The sequence below is a fragment of the Astatotilapia calliptera genome, chromosome 7 (assembly GCF_900246225.1).
Source record: "Astatotilapia calliptera chromosome 7, fAstCal1.2, whole genome shotgun sequence".
Lineage (NCBI taxonomy): Eukaryota > Metazoa > Chordata > Actinopteri > Cichliformes > Cichlidae > Astatotilapia > Astatotilapia calliptera.
In genome coordinates, this window is record NC_039308.1 from 58,430,370 (window position 1) to 58,444,827 (window position 14,458).

A 14,458-nucleotide genomic window follows, 5' to 3' on the forward strand; every position below is an offset into this window, starting at 1 on the left:
TATGAATAACAAGGAGTATAAGGGCATCATTGTCTCAGTAGTTAATAGTTATAGGATCTGCTGATATTCCCTTCCAGGAAGATATAGAGGGACAACAATAATTTGGATCAACCCTGAAATAGGTTCACTCACATATCTATTAACAGTCACAGAGATATTTAAAATGCAGTAGCTATGCATCAAGCCAAGTGAATTAAATATTGTGCATGCGAGGTATGTGCAGCAAAATGTGTATATAAATTTTTCGCTCCCCTTGGTAGCTTGTAGCAGTTTAAGCCAGACAGTTATGCTCACCATGCCAGTTGATAGCTGACCAAATGAAACACGTGTCAGCAAGGTGGTTAAATTAGTCTTCCAAATTTTCCTTCTTCTCCTGCAGTTTCTGGCTGCACTCTTGTTAATCTATCCACCAACCCAGCTTCCTCTCCTTTAATCAATATTGTAGGATCATAGGGCTCTGCAGAGCTGTGTGCTGAATTTATGCATATGTTGGAGTATCTTATGTGTAAGTCTTCTGGAAGCTCTTCTATATATGCGGCAGGGTGTTTGACAGTGTTCCCCTATGAATCCTCAGCGTGCTGCCTGCTGTCCTGTAGGGAGCAACACAGTGAGCCAAACAGGTACCACCAAAGGCAAATGTAAAGCCACTTATGCACGGCTGTCCCTAAGCGAACATACATCTGGGAATGTACCTTTGAATTTCAAACCAGATACGCTCCTATGTGGCTCGGTGTGTATTTGTGTCTGTCTATTGCATGTACACAATGCAGGCTCAGCAGATTCCAGCCTTCACAGACTATTGGCTTGTTCAACAGTATTACTCTCCTCTTTAATATCTTCAGTTAATGTGAGTCTCTGGCTAATTGAAAATGAACAAGTCTATGCCTCCCTGCAGCGCTTTTATAAGATGTTAAAGAGACACACACCCTTTCCGATGCAGGACAAACATCAGATGGCTTCGACTGTATGCAAGAAATAGCTTGCTCTTGGTGAATAAATCAATAAATTCTTTAGAGCAGAGGCACTCCACCAGGTGAAGCTGTGGTACCATTATTTCTTGCCAAGAGGGAACAGCTGATAAATCAAGAATATGTGGAGATAAAAACCACATATAAAGCCAGTGCAGAGCGTGTGTCTCCGGTGGCAGTGATTTACAGCAAGCTGAGCTAAACTGCTTACCGTCAGGAGCTGTAATGGATGCCAGCGTCTGCTCTTAATTTCTCTGGCTGGGGATAGATATTGCTGCTGTTATTTTCTCCCAGGGCGATTTCACTGATGTCTCCCAAGGTACCCTACTGTGTTATATTTAAGACATATGGGAGCAAAATGGTGCAATTAAAAATGTGCAGAAAACCTCTGAAATTGATCGCTAAGATAGTAAAGTTTTGGTTTCAATAAGCACAGAAATATATATGTAAATATTAATATATATATATATATATATTTTTTTTTTTTTAAACATACCTATTGTTTCCCCTTTCTGTGGATGTCACGATGAGTCCCTAGAGCCAGGATAAGAAGAGACGAGCATTAGCGAGAGATGAGCTGGAAAATTTAAAGAGTGGGGAAAAATGGGTTTCGTTAATGATCAAAGTTGTAATTAGTGTGTTGGGGTAAATCAGTGTGAGCATCTATGTGAAAAGTGACTAGGAAAAAAAACGTCCCTCCGTGTTTCACTGTCTTCACACGCAAATATTACTGTGAGCGGTTGCAAACATATTAAAAAAAAAAGGTCTATATTTAGTGTTGGTGCTGCAGCTTTCTGCCATCCCGATATGATAATCTGAAAAGCTGATGAATTTCAGAGCCGCAGTGATCATGCATATTCATGAAAAGTTATTTACAACTTGCAGGGGTTCTTGCATTTGGCAGTTCATCATGTGAAAGGCTTACATAAGCCAAATTATACCATACCATATAGACGTTCTGCAACAGGTTGGCCTTCAGATAGTGATCCCTTCTGCCATCTGCTGTTTATTGAGCCAATTGCAGCTTCTTAAATATCACTTTCAAACCGTTCAGTTATCTTTGCACTGTTTCCATTGTCTACAGATCGTTGCTTGCAAAACTATACACATCATTCATTTTCTCTATAGAAAAGGATATATATGACATGTGTAAATGGATTTTACAATTGTAATTTCATCCAAAAATTTACTCACTATTTAATTTTTCTTCCACTGGACGAGCTGGAAAGTAATCAAGCACGATCGTGTCTCCACCCCACCATTTCCAGCACACGAAATCCTAGTGTAGTACCAAACTACACCAGCAGGTTTACAAGTGAGAAGGCCCTCTACAGTATCTCTACCTGTGCTTCTAGGATGATGCAACCATGGTTTCTATTTAATGCAGGTCTGTTAAATAACCAGTAGATGGCATCAGTAGTTTAAGATTAACACTTGTGGGCTCAGTGTAGCCGGTCAATTCTGCACGACTACTCCAAATTATGCTTTTCTTTTTTAGCAAAAACACTGATCCAGTGGCGCAAATATTCAGTCGGTTGATTAGAATGTCAGCATTAATATCTATAAATGAAAGCTGATCGCTGTAGCAGGCGTATTAGTTGCTTGTCCCTTAGGAAGCGAGGAGGAAATACTATGAGCGGCCTACTTCACCTAAAACTGCTAACGTGAAAAGTAAAAACAGTGAGGGAAAAGATCTGGTCCGCCTGCAGCAGCTGTACCAGAACAGACAGATATGTCATTAAAGACACTTTTCATATAAAATTGTAACAAAGAAACTGCAGAAATCTCTCTCTAATGTAGTTTTGTGTCGTATTTAACCTCTGCTCTATCAACGAGGCTTAAAGGGACAAACAATAAAATTATGCTCTAGTAGGCAGCTGGCATACTTCTAGCTCACCGAGACCGAGATGGACACTGCTAAAATGGCATCGGGAGGAAATTATTATTTCATTCTGTAAATGTTCTTACTTCATTACAATGAATAAATGAATGGACGAATGAATGAAACGCCAGGGCTTTTTTTTTCTATTCCAGAATGAATGAACGGCTATAGATGCCACCTCAGAGTGACACACCGGTCCACTGTGGCCGACTTCCGGGCCTTTTTGGTGGTCGTTAACTAGGTTTAGGGTCTTGCCTCCCCTCCCACACCCCACTGTTGGCTGACCGCTCTTTTGCTATTTTTATCCCCGTGGTGCTGTTTCTGTTTCCCAGCCAGCCAGCAGAGAGGAGAGCAGAGGTGCGGGCGTCTCTCATCACACCCACTTCTCTCTCTCTCTCTCTCTCTCTCTCTCTCTTTCTCTCTCTCTCTCTTTCCAAAAATAGCCGTGAGTCGTGATCAGCTCGTCCTTGAGAGAGAGAGAGAGAGAGAGAGAGAGAGAGAGAGAGAGGACTGTATTATTGCTTAGAATCAGAGGAGGGGTTATGGATTGATACAAATAGTCACCCCCGCCAAGCCAACCCCAGCGCAGGCTGAATTAATGTGTTGCTATTTTTGGGAGCCCCGTGTTTCCAGGGGAGACCTAATGACGCAATGACGTCAATGCGGGTCAATCGCAGACTGGAGGAATTGAGTGGCTTCCATTTGGGGCTTTTGCAGTATTTCCTACAGAAAGGATGGAAACGAGTAGAAAATGGAAGTATATTTCCTCCAAAAATGCATCGAAAATAGAGGTGAATCAAAATACAGAAGTGAAAATGATCACAGTGGCATCACGTCGCCCCAACCCTTCGAGCATCAGCGATAGTAAGGGAGGTGTGTATATATGGATGCTTTTTTTTCCTCCTCATCCACAGTGCATCTGTGGGATGGTACCTGCCAGAGACTAGCGTTGAGGAATAACATTTCTGAGAACATTTCTGTGTGTTTGATGTGCACATTGCCGGCTGTTTGTTTTTCGTATGATCCTTGTATGTATGTGTACGTATTGTGTTGTTTTTCCCTGCGTAACGCTATGTGCTTTCTCTCGCTCTGCCATAATTGCAGCTACATGTAAATTCTACTGTGTTGTATTAGCATTTTCCTGTTACGTTTTTTGTTTTTAATGTTCTCCCAAGGGCTTTAGCTACACAATCCCGACCTATTCCAAGCGCTCGCATCTAGACGCACTGAGGTAACGAGCACCTTCTCCATCTCATTAAATAACACAGTTATTTGTCTTTTTGCTCTTGGCTTTCATTTGATTTTGTTCGTGTGCCGCATCTATATCGAAATTGTTGGTCGCGATTTGCATGGCGGTAAAATGAATATCAGCTATTGTGGCTCAAGATTGTGCGCGTCATGGTTGCTTGCAGCTCGGCGACCTGCCGAAGCGCGCGCAGCCAAACGTTGGTGATGAGTGGTGATTTCGTCTTTTCCAAAACTTTGAGTTCGCCTGTGGATCATCATTTGTAGTGAAAGTTTAAAGCATGCATAGTGTAGGTTCGCTCTCTCTCTCTCTCTCTCTCTGTGTGTGTGTGTGTGTGTGTGTGTGTGTGTGTGTGTGTGTGTGTGTGTGTGTGTGTGTGTGTGTGTGTGTGTGTGTTTCCCTCTCAAAGATCGACAACACATTATTAGACGAGGGTAATTTTTCAGTGGATAGGCTTCTGGACAGGTGACGTGTGTGTAGGCAGGATGAATTTACAGTGCAACCCCCTTGCTACAATAAAAAGCCCAAGAGATTGATGTTGCATGCAGCAGTAAGATGGTTGCTTAAACAGACACACACACTTTTAGAAAGACAGGCACACGCACATACACATTTGACTTGCACACATGCACAATGTCGTGAGTGGAGGAGAGGTGGGGGTGGGGTAGGTTAGGGCGTTTACCGGCAGGGCTGGTGTGAGGCTTTCAGAACCATGGACAGCTCACGTGAAGCTCATCCAGTGTGGTCTACCTTCTTCTGTCCGCACTGCCTGCAGCATCACTTCCAATAGAGCCTCATAAATACACACCAGATGACTTTGCTTTTCATTGTTGAAAGTGTGTTATCATTGTAATAAATATATTTAACCCACAGGCCCTACACATGATCATATGTAATATTTTCTTTCCTCTGGAGATTTGCTAAATTGGCACCTGTGCCAAATGCTTTGAGGTGTAGTGGGAAACTTATTGAAAATGTTTATTAGCGTCACACATATACATATTTGTGATCATGTACCGTTTCACCTTTATGCCTGCTTGTTTTCTGCAGCAAGTGTGTGTACACGTTTTAACGTCACTTCACTTGAAATCCAGATTCTTCTCTGGCCTTGTGCCTCAATATAAATTAATGCACATTTCATTAAAAAATGTACCCATATTCTCATCTTTTTCTCTTTTTTCTTCCATTTTTGAATCCACAAACAGTGCGTCATCCTGTACTTCTCGTAGAAAATCATGAATGGCTTTCACGCGCTCTGGGACTTTTCAGTGTTATTCACATGTGCACTAGTTTTACTGAATTGACTCTTTTCACAGGAAAATGTGTTAATTTCAAATGCTCTCTTAATTGACATTTTGCCAGTTGATAATGCAACAGACTGCCAGCCACTGGCTCTGTGTAAATGTAAAGTGTGGTGAATGTAAACCACAACAAGGGATCAAGTAGGTTGTGCAGAAATGAGTGTTCCATAAGTCTTGCAACTAAATATCTTTTCATGCACTGGTGGACATTTTAAAAGGAATAGCATATGTTTGCTGAAAGGCTTGACAATATGATACATTTTCAATGTTTAAATGTTTGGGTGTGGAATATTGTCCTTTACAATCTATGCTCATAGAGTGTATATCTACACCAGTTCCATTTTATGTACATTAACATCTCTGTATATTTGACGTTATGCTTTTCAAACTCAAAATCAGCCAATAACTCAACTCAAAGCACAAAACTGATTTTTTTTCATGTGTTATGCGTCTACTAGAGACCGACAACAATATCATCTTGTTCCATCTTGCTATTTTAAGGACATTAAAATCAGTTTATAAGCAAATGCAAAAGAAAGGAAACAGAATAATGAGCACTTATAGTGGAAAAATTTGCATGACGTCAGAGTGTGGAACCTGCTGCTGATTTGATAATATTAAGCAATGACTTTAAGAAGAGATTTTTAGTCTTGTGAACTGTAAAAAAATAAAATAAAATAAAATAGTCCTCTATATTTTAATAGTCCCTTTTTTGTTTTTCTCCATATCTACGGTCCTGCAAAAAGAAATGTGAAAATATACATGTACCATCAAGAGGGAATTCAGTTCACACTGAAGGTTAATGCCCTTGCATATTTCATTTAAAGCTTTAGTTAATGTTTATTTATACAAACTAGATTAGCAAAGGCAGAAAAACAATTTGGTACTCATCACTATTCTTGATTGAAGCCGTACAATAAAGTATAAAGTTAATAATCTCTTTGAGAAATTTGTGATTCAATGAAAGACTTGAAGGAGGAACAAAACGTAAACTCTAAACAAATAATGATTTTGTGTATGTTTTGTTTTATCAGTAATTTGCATTCAGTCCCACTTATTTGTAACTGTGTGTTTCAGATACTGGACCAACTGTGTATGACGGTGACCATGATTGCAGCTGAGCGCTGTTGTTCTTTTCAGGTCTTTTTGCGGTCTGGGCTTGCTGTCATGTGTCTATCCAGGAAGCCCTTACCCCAAAAAGCATCTGCAAGGGATCCTTACATCAAAGACAATTTGCACACAAGTCTCATTTGACAATTACTCAGTTTGTAATGTAAGTGTATACAACTGTTAAAACAATGTTTCACTTGTAGTGCATGTTTAAGTAGTCATTTAGCAATAAAGTAATTATGGTGCATAATTTAAACCGTGTTAATTGTAAAAGAAATAAAAAACGCTGAGCATGAATCTAGTGGTTCACATATTGGTCTTCATTAAACCACAGTAGGACTGCTTTTTCTATGAATGGAATTGCCAAATTAAACTTTAAAATATAATTTACTCCCAAATTATTTAGAGTGATTGAGAACAAAAGCTTTCTATGTCCCGGACAGAGGCGTTACTACAGCTTTAAATTTGTCTGTTGCATTTTATAATTTCTCCAGAAGGTGGCAGCATTGCTCAGGCATTTAGATTAGAAATCTTACTAAACGCCATACAGAGGTGTTCGTTAATGCAATCCTTTAAATGTAACTTCTTTTAATAAAAATAGCGAGCCACTATATCAGTCAACAGCTATAACTACACTGTGAGCTACTTGTAACATTTATGTACTCGAACATTGGTTTGGTAGGACTGTACTGTGCTTTACACTCACTTTACACTCACCAGAAAGTGAGACACTGCTGTATCTCGTAATACTGTTTTGTTTATTCTACAATTTGCGTCAGTGTAGAAAGTGAATAATATACTCCTTAACCTCCTACGTTAATAAAACGCTTATGCTGAAATTTGTCACTTCCTATATATTACTCATTTCTGCCCCAATAATCAGTCTGTTGTTTGGTGCAAAACAGGATAAAGGCTCAACTAAAAAACAGGTGTTGAACCAGATGTTTTATTAGTTCAGTGGAACAGTGATGGAGTTTTCCTTCTAGTGAAGTAAAGAAACACAAACAATTCCTTGTGTGCTGAAAAATCTTGCTTTATAGTTTCTTTGATAGAATGTTTGATTTCTATAAAATGTTTGATTTATTCACAGACTCTCTTAAAAACCAAAACCAGTAGCATCAATCTTTTAAACATCTCGTTCTTATATCACAACAACAGGTTAGAAAATTAAGTGATGATGTACTTTTTTTTCCACCATGGTTTTCTTAGTGGTACAGATGTGGTAAGAAATTGCCATACACTCGTCACATCATTGTAATTGGGGGGTTTTTAATGATTTGTTTGAATTGTTGTTGTTCCAGGGTGGAATGATTGTGCATCATACATTTTTAATAACTTTTTAAAACACAAGAACTTTATTTTGGATTTTCTCTAATTCACACAGGGTTAAAGATATAAATACAGGTAACCTTAGCTGCACCTCAGTCTCGCACATTTGGCAGCCATTGACAAGCTCATGGCATAATTCAATCTGGATATTTGACCACTCTTTTTGTCAGAATTGATAGAGTTTTACATTTAAATAGGTTGGTTCCTGGCTTTTAAGCATAGTCCAAAGATTTTCTATATGGTTGGGGTTGGAGCTTTGGGGTGGTCATTCCAGAAGCTTAATGTTAGCCTGCTTTATCCATTAAAAATCACACTCACCTTTAATTCAAACATACCTCCTGTCATTGTGGGCAAATAGCTCCATTTTTGTCTCATCTAACCCTAAAACCTTTGTCCAGAAGGCCAGGGCAATGTAAAACTGGTTTCACTGTAGGCAGGGACATATGTGTTCCAGCAGTTTCCAGTTTATGGCAGTCTTTGGCCTTAGTGGTTCCTGAGTTGCCCCTGAACATCCTAAAAAATTTTCTCTCAGGTGAAGGTGACCAATCTGAATAACTTAGATACAATGTAATGGAATCTGCACGTGTTTAGAAATGACAGAATATAGAATAACAGACATTCCCAACAAGAGTAAACCTGCAGTTTTCACTGAGTTAATCAGGTTTTCCATTGTTCCAAGTGGTTGTCAGTTCAATGAATGCTGTCAAAGGCAGCCTTTTTATGCTGGCAAACAGAAACTATCAGCTGTGGTCAGTCATGATCACTAATGAGAAGTTAACAAGACGTCGACAGACATTGCAGAACCTTCAGCACCACATATTAAAAGATTTAAGTGAGTGTATGTATATACTTAAGCCTGTGTGTATACTTTTGATAGTTTGTTGAGAAAAATCCACAATAAATTTAAGTTATTAAAGATGTATGGAGTGCAACCGTTCCACTGTGGGGGGAAAACAGTTCAATGAATCATTAAAAGCTCATAATTACCTTGACGTTCAAGCTATTGGTGACTGTATCTGAACTTCTGGCCACAACTGCTTGTTTGTTTTATGTCCCGATATGATGAAATTACAGTCAATGTAGATAAGTCCACAAAAGAATTACCAAATAAGTGCATGGAAGCATTTCAAGAAGATTGGAGAAAATGGGGTTTAAGGCACACATGCCGTGAAATGAGATGCAGTTTGGAAAATTCCAGCTCCAAAACAATGAGAATAAACATTTCTGTGAAGTAAGAGACATTTAGAAATAAACTGAACTTTACAGAACAGATAATGGAACTTTTGTCCCAAGTAGTAGTATTTTTACATGTCTTAAAACATCTCTGAAAGACTTGAACCAACAAAAGGTGAACACAGTTTTACTGCAGCGTTCTCAGGGTCAGCATCAAACCAGGCCTCATTATTTGAAAATAAAATTGGCTTTGCCTCGTCTGGGGATCCTCAGCCCTTCCCATGAGGGTGACACGGATGCCCCTCCGGTGGTCCTCCTTGGGCTCTCGCACTCTGAGGCCTCTGGATGCCTGCTTCATGCCCTGGGGGACGGGGCTATGGCTCTCTACATCCTCTTGCAGACCATTACATGTGGAAACCATTTGAATACAAGCGCGCTGATCCACACAGGTATGCACACGGGTGTTCACTGCTCGTAGACTTAAATTACACCTTTCTTGGCTGCTACTTCAAAGCACATTGTGCGCTGTCTGTCCTGCGTGCTGCACAACAACATTGAATATTTAGTATTTACTGCTGTTTACACTTAGCTAGATTAATGCGATGGTGTTGTGTTTAGTATGTTGCTTTGGGGTTTTTTTTTGTAGTTTTCTATTCTTTCTCTCTCAACAGGTGATCCAGGAGATTTTTTTTTTCTTCTTCTTCTTTCTTTCCCCCCTTTCTCACTGTCCCTCTCCCCTTCTGTTTTTCTTTTCCTTCCTCTTCCTTTCTCCCTTTCCTATCCCTCACTCATGTCTGTCCCATCTATAACAACTGAAAATAAAATAAAATAAATAATAAAAACAAAGGTCGATCAAATGGACCAATACGGCAATGCCACGATGATCCATTTGGCAAAATAAATCCATTGGGTGTCCTTGTTGGTCTTCAGACAACAATTCTGACGGCTAAAGAACCAAAAGGGACAGGCAAAAAAATAAATAAATAAATAAAATAAAATAAAATTGGCTAAACTCAATCTGTTAATGTCGGCGGCAGAAACCAGAAATTTCCATTTCCATCTGCCACTTCATTAGGAACACCTATTAAACTAGTTGTACTGAAAATATCTAATCAACCAATCACCTGGCAGGAATTCAAAGCATTTTTTTTTAATCCAGACACAGTCAAGAAAACCTCCAGGATGTCAAGCCAAGCATCAGAATGGGGGCAAAAAGACATGGTATGGTTGTTGGTACCTGGTGGGCTGGAGTATTTCAGAAACTGTTGATCTACTAGGATTTTCCTATACAACTATCTCTTTACTGAGAACGGTCTGATTAAGGGAAAATGTGCAATATATGGAACATAGAATATATAAATGTTGATGCCAGAAGTAAAAGGACAATTCACTAGATTGCTTTGAGCTTATAGGAAGGCAGCAGTAAGTCAAATGGCCACTTGCTACAACCAAAGTCCGCAGAAGAACATTTCGGAAAGTATAATACATCAAACCTTGAAGTAGATATGTCACAGCAGCAGACGACCACACCTGATGCCACTTCCTTTAGCTAAAAAATGAAAGTGAGGATACAAGGTTGTCACACAAGGTTATTAAAATTCAACAACAGAAAAAGGTTCTGATGAGTTTCTAGTTCTGCTGCTACACAATAAGACCCAAATTTGTTGTAAATACACTGAAAGGATGGATCCATCCTGCCTTGCATCATCAGTTCAGGTTGGTGGTGGAGGTGTAACAGTGTGGGGGGATATTTTATTGCCACACTTTGTGCCCTTAGTACCATTTGAGGATCATTTAAATGTCACAGCCTACCTGTGTATTGTTGCTGACCCTGTCCATTTGTTTCCTGCAGCATGACACACCATGTCACAAAGCTAAAACCATCTCAGACTGGTTTCTTAAACATGACAGTGAGTTCACTGCATCCAAATGGCCTCTAAAGTTACCAGATCGCGATCCAATAGAGCACTAGATGTGGTGGAGAGGAAGATTCTCATCATAGACGTGCAGCCAAACAAATCTACGGCAACTGTGTGATGTGGTTGTGTTTTTAATATTCCGGGAGAAATCTGGCAGCTGCTTCTTGAGAAACTGAAGTCTGAGCTGTAGATAAGTCATGTTAAAAAGAACACACCATTTTCCCTTGTTTTGAATCCTCATGTTGTGACCATCTGAATAGCGGTCATCTGTATCTCATTTGTCTGTGGAGAAGACCAAATTCTGGCGATGGATGAACAGTTTTGTAACAGGAATATCCACAAGAAAAACTCTCAGAGCGATTGCAGGATTCTTTTCTTTCTTTATTTTTTAATGAACCCTAAACAACATGAGACTGCGCCCAAATCCCTGCTTAGGTTTTTCCTTTTCAACCATGTATGTGTAAAAGAAAAGTGTCAAAAATGTATTGTTTGCCTTTGTTGATTTTGATTTTTTTTTAACTCAGCAAACATTGAATCATTCATTTTTAGGACTTACAGTTGTGGTCAAAAGTTTACATACGCTTGTAAAGAATATAATATAATGGCTCTACCGAGCGTCCCGTTATTCCTAAAACTCAGATTTTTCTCTGATAGAGTGATTCAAACAAATACTTCTTTGTCACAAAAAACATTCATGAAGTTTGGTTCTTTAATGACTTTATTATGGGTTAACAGAAAAAGGTGATCACATTTTCTGGGTCAAAAATAATCATACGGCAACATGAATTAGCAATTTTGGTGACTTAGAAAGTTGTCAGTGAACTGAGCTTCATAGCATGGCCTCTTAACTGCTTGTGAGTGATTATGAGTGACGACAGCTGGTGACTTCTCTTAGGCCAGTTAAATAGGGCTCATTGGATACAAACGCCCACAAATGCTACAATGGGAAAGTCAAAGGAGCTCAGCGTGGATCTGAAAAAGCGAATTATTGACTTGAACAAGTCAGGAAAGTCACTTGGGGCCATTTCAAAGCAGCTGCATGTCCCAAGAGCAACAGTGCAAACAATTGTTTGTAAGTATAAAGTGCATGGCACTGTTTCATCACTGCCAAGATCAGGAAGAAAACGCAAGCTATCACCTGCTGCTGAGAGAAAATTGGTCAGGAGGGTGAAGAGTCAACCAAGAATCACCAAAAAGCAGATCTGCCAAGAATTTGAAGCTGCTGGAACACAGGTGTCATTGTCCACAGTCAAACGTGTTTTGCATCTCCATGGACTGAGAGGCTGCCGTGCAAGAAGGAAGCCCTTGCTCCAAAAGCGGCACCTTAAGGCTCGATTGAAGTTTGCTGCTGATCACATGGACAAAGATAAAACCTTCTGGAGGAAAGTTCTGTGGTCAGACGAAACAAAAATCGAGCTTTTTGGCCACAATGCCCAGCAATATGTTTGGAGGAGAAAAGGTGAGGCCTTTAACCCCAAGAACACCATGCATACAATCAAGTATGGTGGTGGGAGTATTATGCTGTGGGGCTGTTTTGCTGCCAATGGAACTGGTGCTTTACAGAGAGTAAATGGGATAATGAAGAAGGAGGATTACCTTCACATTCTTCAACATAACCTAAAGTCATCAGCACACAGGTTGGGTCTTGGGCGCAGTTGGGTGTTCCAACAGGACAATGACCCCAAACACACATCAAAAGTGGTAAAGGAATGGCTAAGTCAGGCTAGAATAAAGGTTTTAGAATGGCCTTCCCAAAGTCCTGACTTAAACCCCATTGAAAACATGTGGACAATGCTGAAGAAACAAGTCCATGTCAGAAAGCCATCAAATTTAACTGAACTGCACCAATTCTGTCAAGAGGCAAGAAGCTTGCCAGAAGCTTGTGGATGGCTACCAAAAGCGCCTAATTGAAGTGAAAATGGCTAAGGGACATGTAACCAAATATTAGCACTGCTGTATGTATATTTCTGACCCAGCAGATGTGATCACTTTTTTCTGTTAACCCATAATAAAGTCATTAAAGAACCAAACTTCATGAATGTTTTTTGTGACAATGAAGCATCTGTTCCAATCACTCTATCAGAGAAACATTTGAAATGATAGACACTTCTTGATGTATAGCTCCACATCACATAAAGTCATTAAAAACATGCACATGATACTTCCTACCAGTACTGGCCAACAAGAGATCCATTCTTAACATGATTTCAGTGTTAAAAAATGAAATGACAGACTCCACAATATAGTTATCTGTAACTTTCTCGTGTTTTTCTAACAGCTGTTCAGCACTTTTGTCAGTATTTGTTGTTTTGAAATGTTTGTTAGAAATAAGCTTCATAAAAAATTAAACAAATTACATAAATGGCAAGTGTTTCACTTTTAGTGATTTTGAATCAAGTAATATCCTTAAAATTTACTGAATAATCAGCTCTCAAAGATCATGCAGTGTAAACACCACATTCTACTTTATTCTACCTTTTGTTTATACAGTTTGAACTGTAAATAAAAAGAGGACGTGTGTTCTTTTAACTTTTGCCCGTTGTGAAATTCACACTGTAAGACAAGTTGTCTAAGATGAGGCCAATAATGTGGCAGTGGATGAACACACACATGGCTGGATGGAGCATGTTGCCTAGAAACTTGTAATTCCATAATTGCAGGCGTTGCAGCTATGGAAACAAAATAAACCTTTTTTCTTAGATTGTGTATATTTTAGTTTTAATCAACTTGCATTTCCAGTAGAGAGGTTCAAGCAACTGCTTTTTTTCTCTTTGGACAGGAAGGCTTGAGCAATACCACAACATGTGGTTTTAATTGTGAATCGAACAACACTGTAGTCTGGATCAATGTGTGAGTACTCAAAACATCAGTAATCAGAGTTTCATGTTTTTATACAAACTTATTAACTAAGACCTTAGTGTGTGTGTCTGTGGTGTGCAGCACAGCCTGATTGTAGGTGTAAGACTTTTAGACCTGTATATGAGCATGAATTATTTGTAGCAAAGTATCCCATGGCACAAGAGGATGCTACAAAATAATGTGACACATTTAGCATTCCTTTAGATTTTCCTTTAGAAATAGATTTGAGTAAACAATCAGATCACAAAGCAACTAGATTAATTCAACTTTGAGTGTGTAATGATAAATACATTTGTACTCTACAGAAAACAGGACAAAACAGGAGTAAAACTCGGTTGCAGTAACTTGACTGAAACCTTAACACTGCACACACTACACTACACATGTTTTATTTAACAAGCACAAAAATATAAAGCCTCTTGATAATAGGCTGATGGGAAAGAGCATCAGTTACCGACAAACCCTAAAATCTTTTTGGGCATTGCATAACCTGTCACCACTTATAGTCTGCCTGAATTCACTTTACAATAGGTCACTTCTAATTTTATTTGCAGTGCTGGAAGTAGTGTAAAACAGCACTTGGTGCTATCCTTCCCAAACTTGTTATTCTCTTGAAGATCTTGCTCGCTTTGCCTCTTTTTCTGCAGAAATCTGTAATGCTCTGAAGTTAC

General features: G+C 39.2%; 1 long non-coding RNA gene across 1 annotated transcript; it reads right to left on the reverse strand.

The window, feature by feature from the left end:
* Positions 1-1,185: 1,185 nt before the first annotated feature.
* Positions 1,186-2,222, reverse strand: LOC113027475 (uncharacterized). Its single transcript, XR_003273062.1, has 3 exons — positions 2,163-2,222; positions 1,465-1,502; positions 1,186-1,295 (listed from the first exon to the last, which is right to left on the reverse strand). It is a non-coding gene; the product is annotated as an uncharacterized LOC113027475 (long non-coding RNA).
* Positions 2,223-14,458: the final 12,236 nt, after the last annotated feature.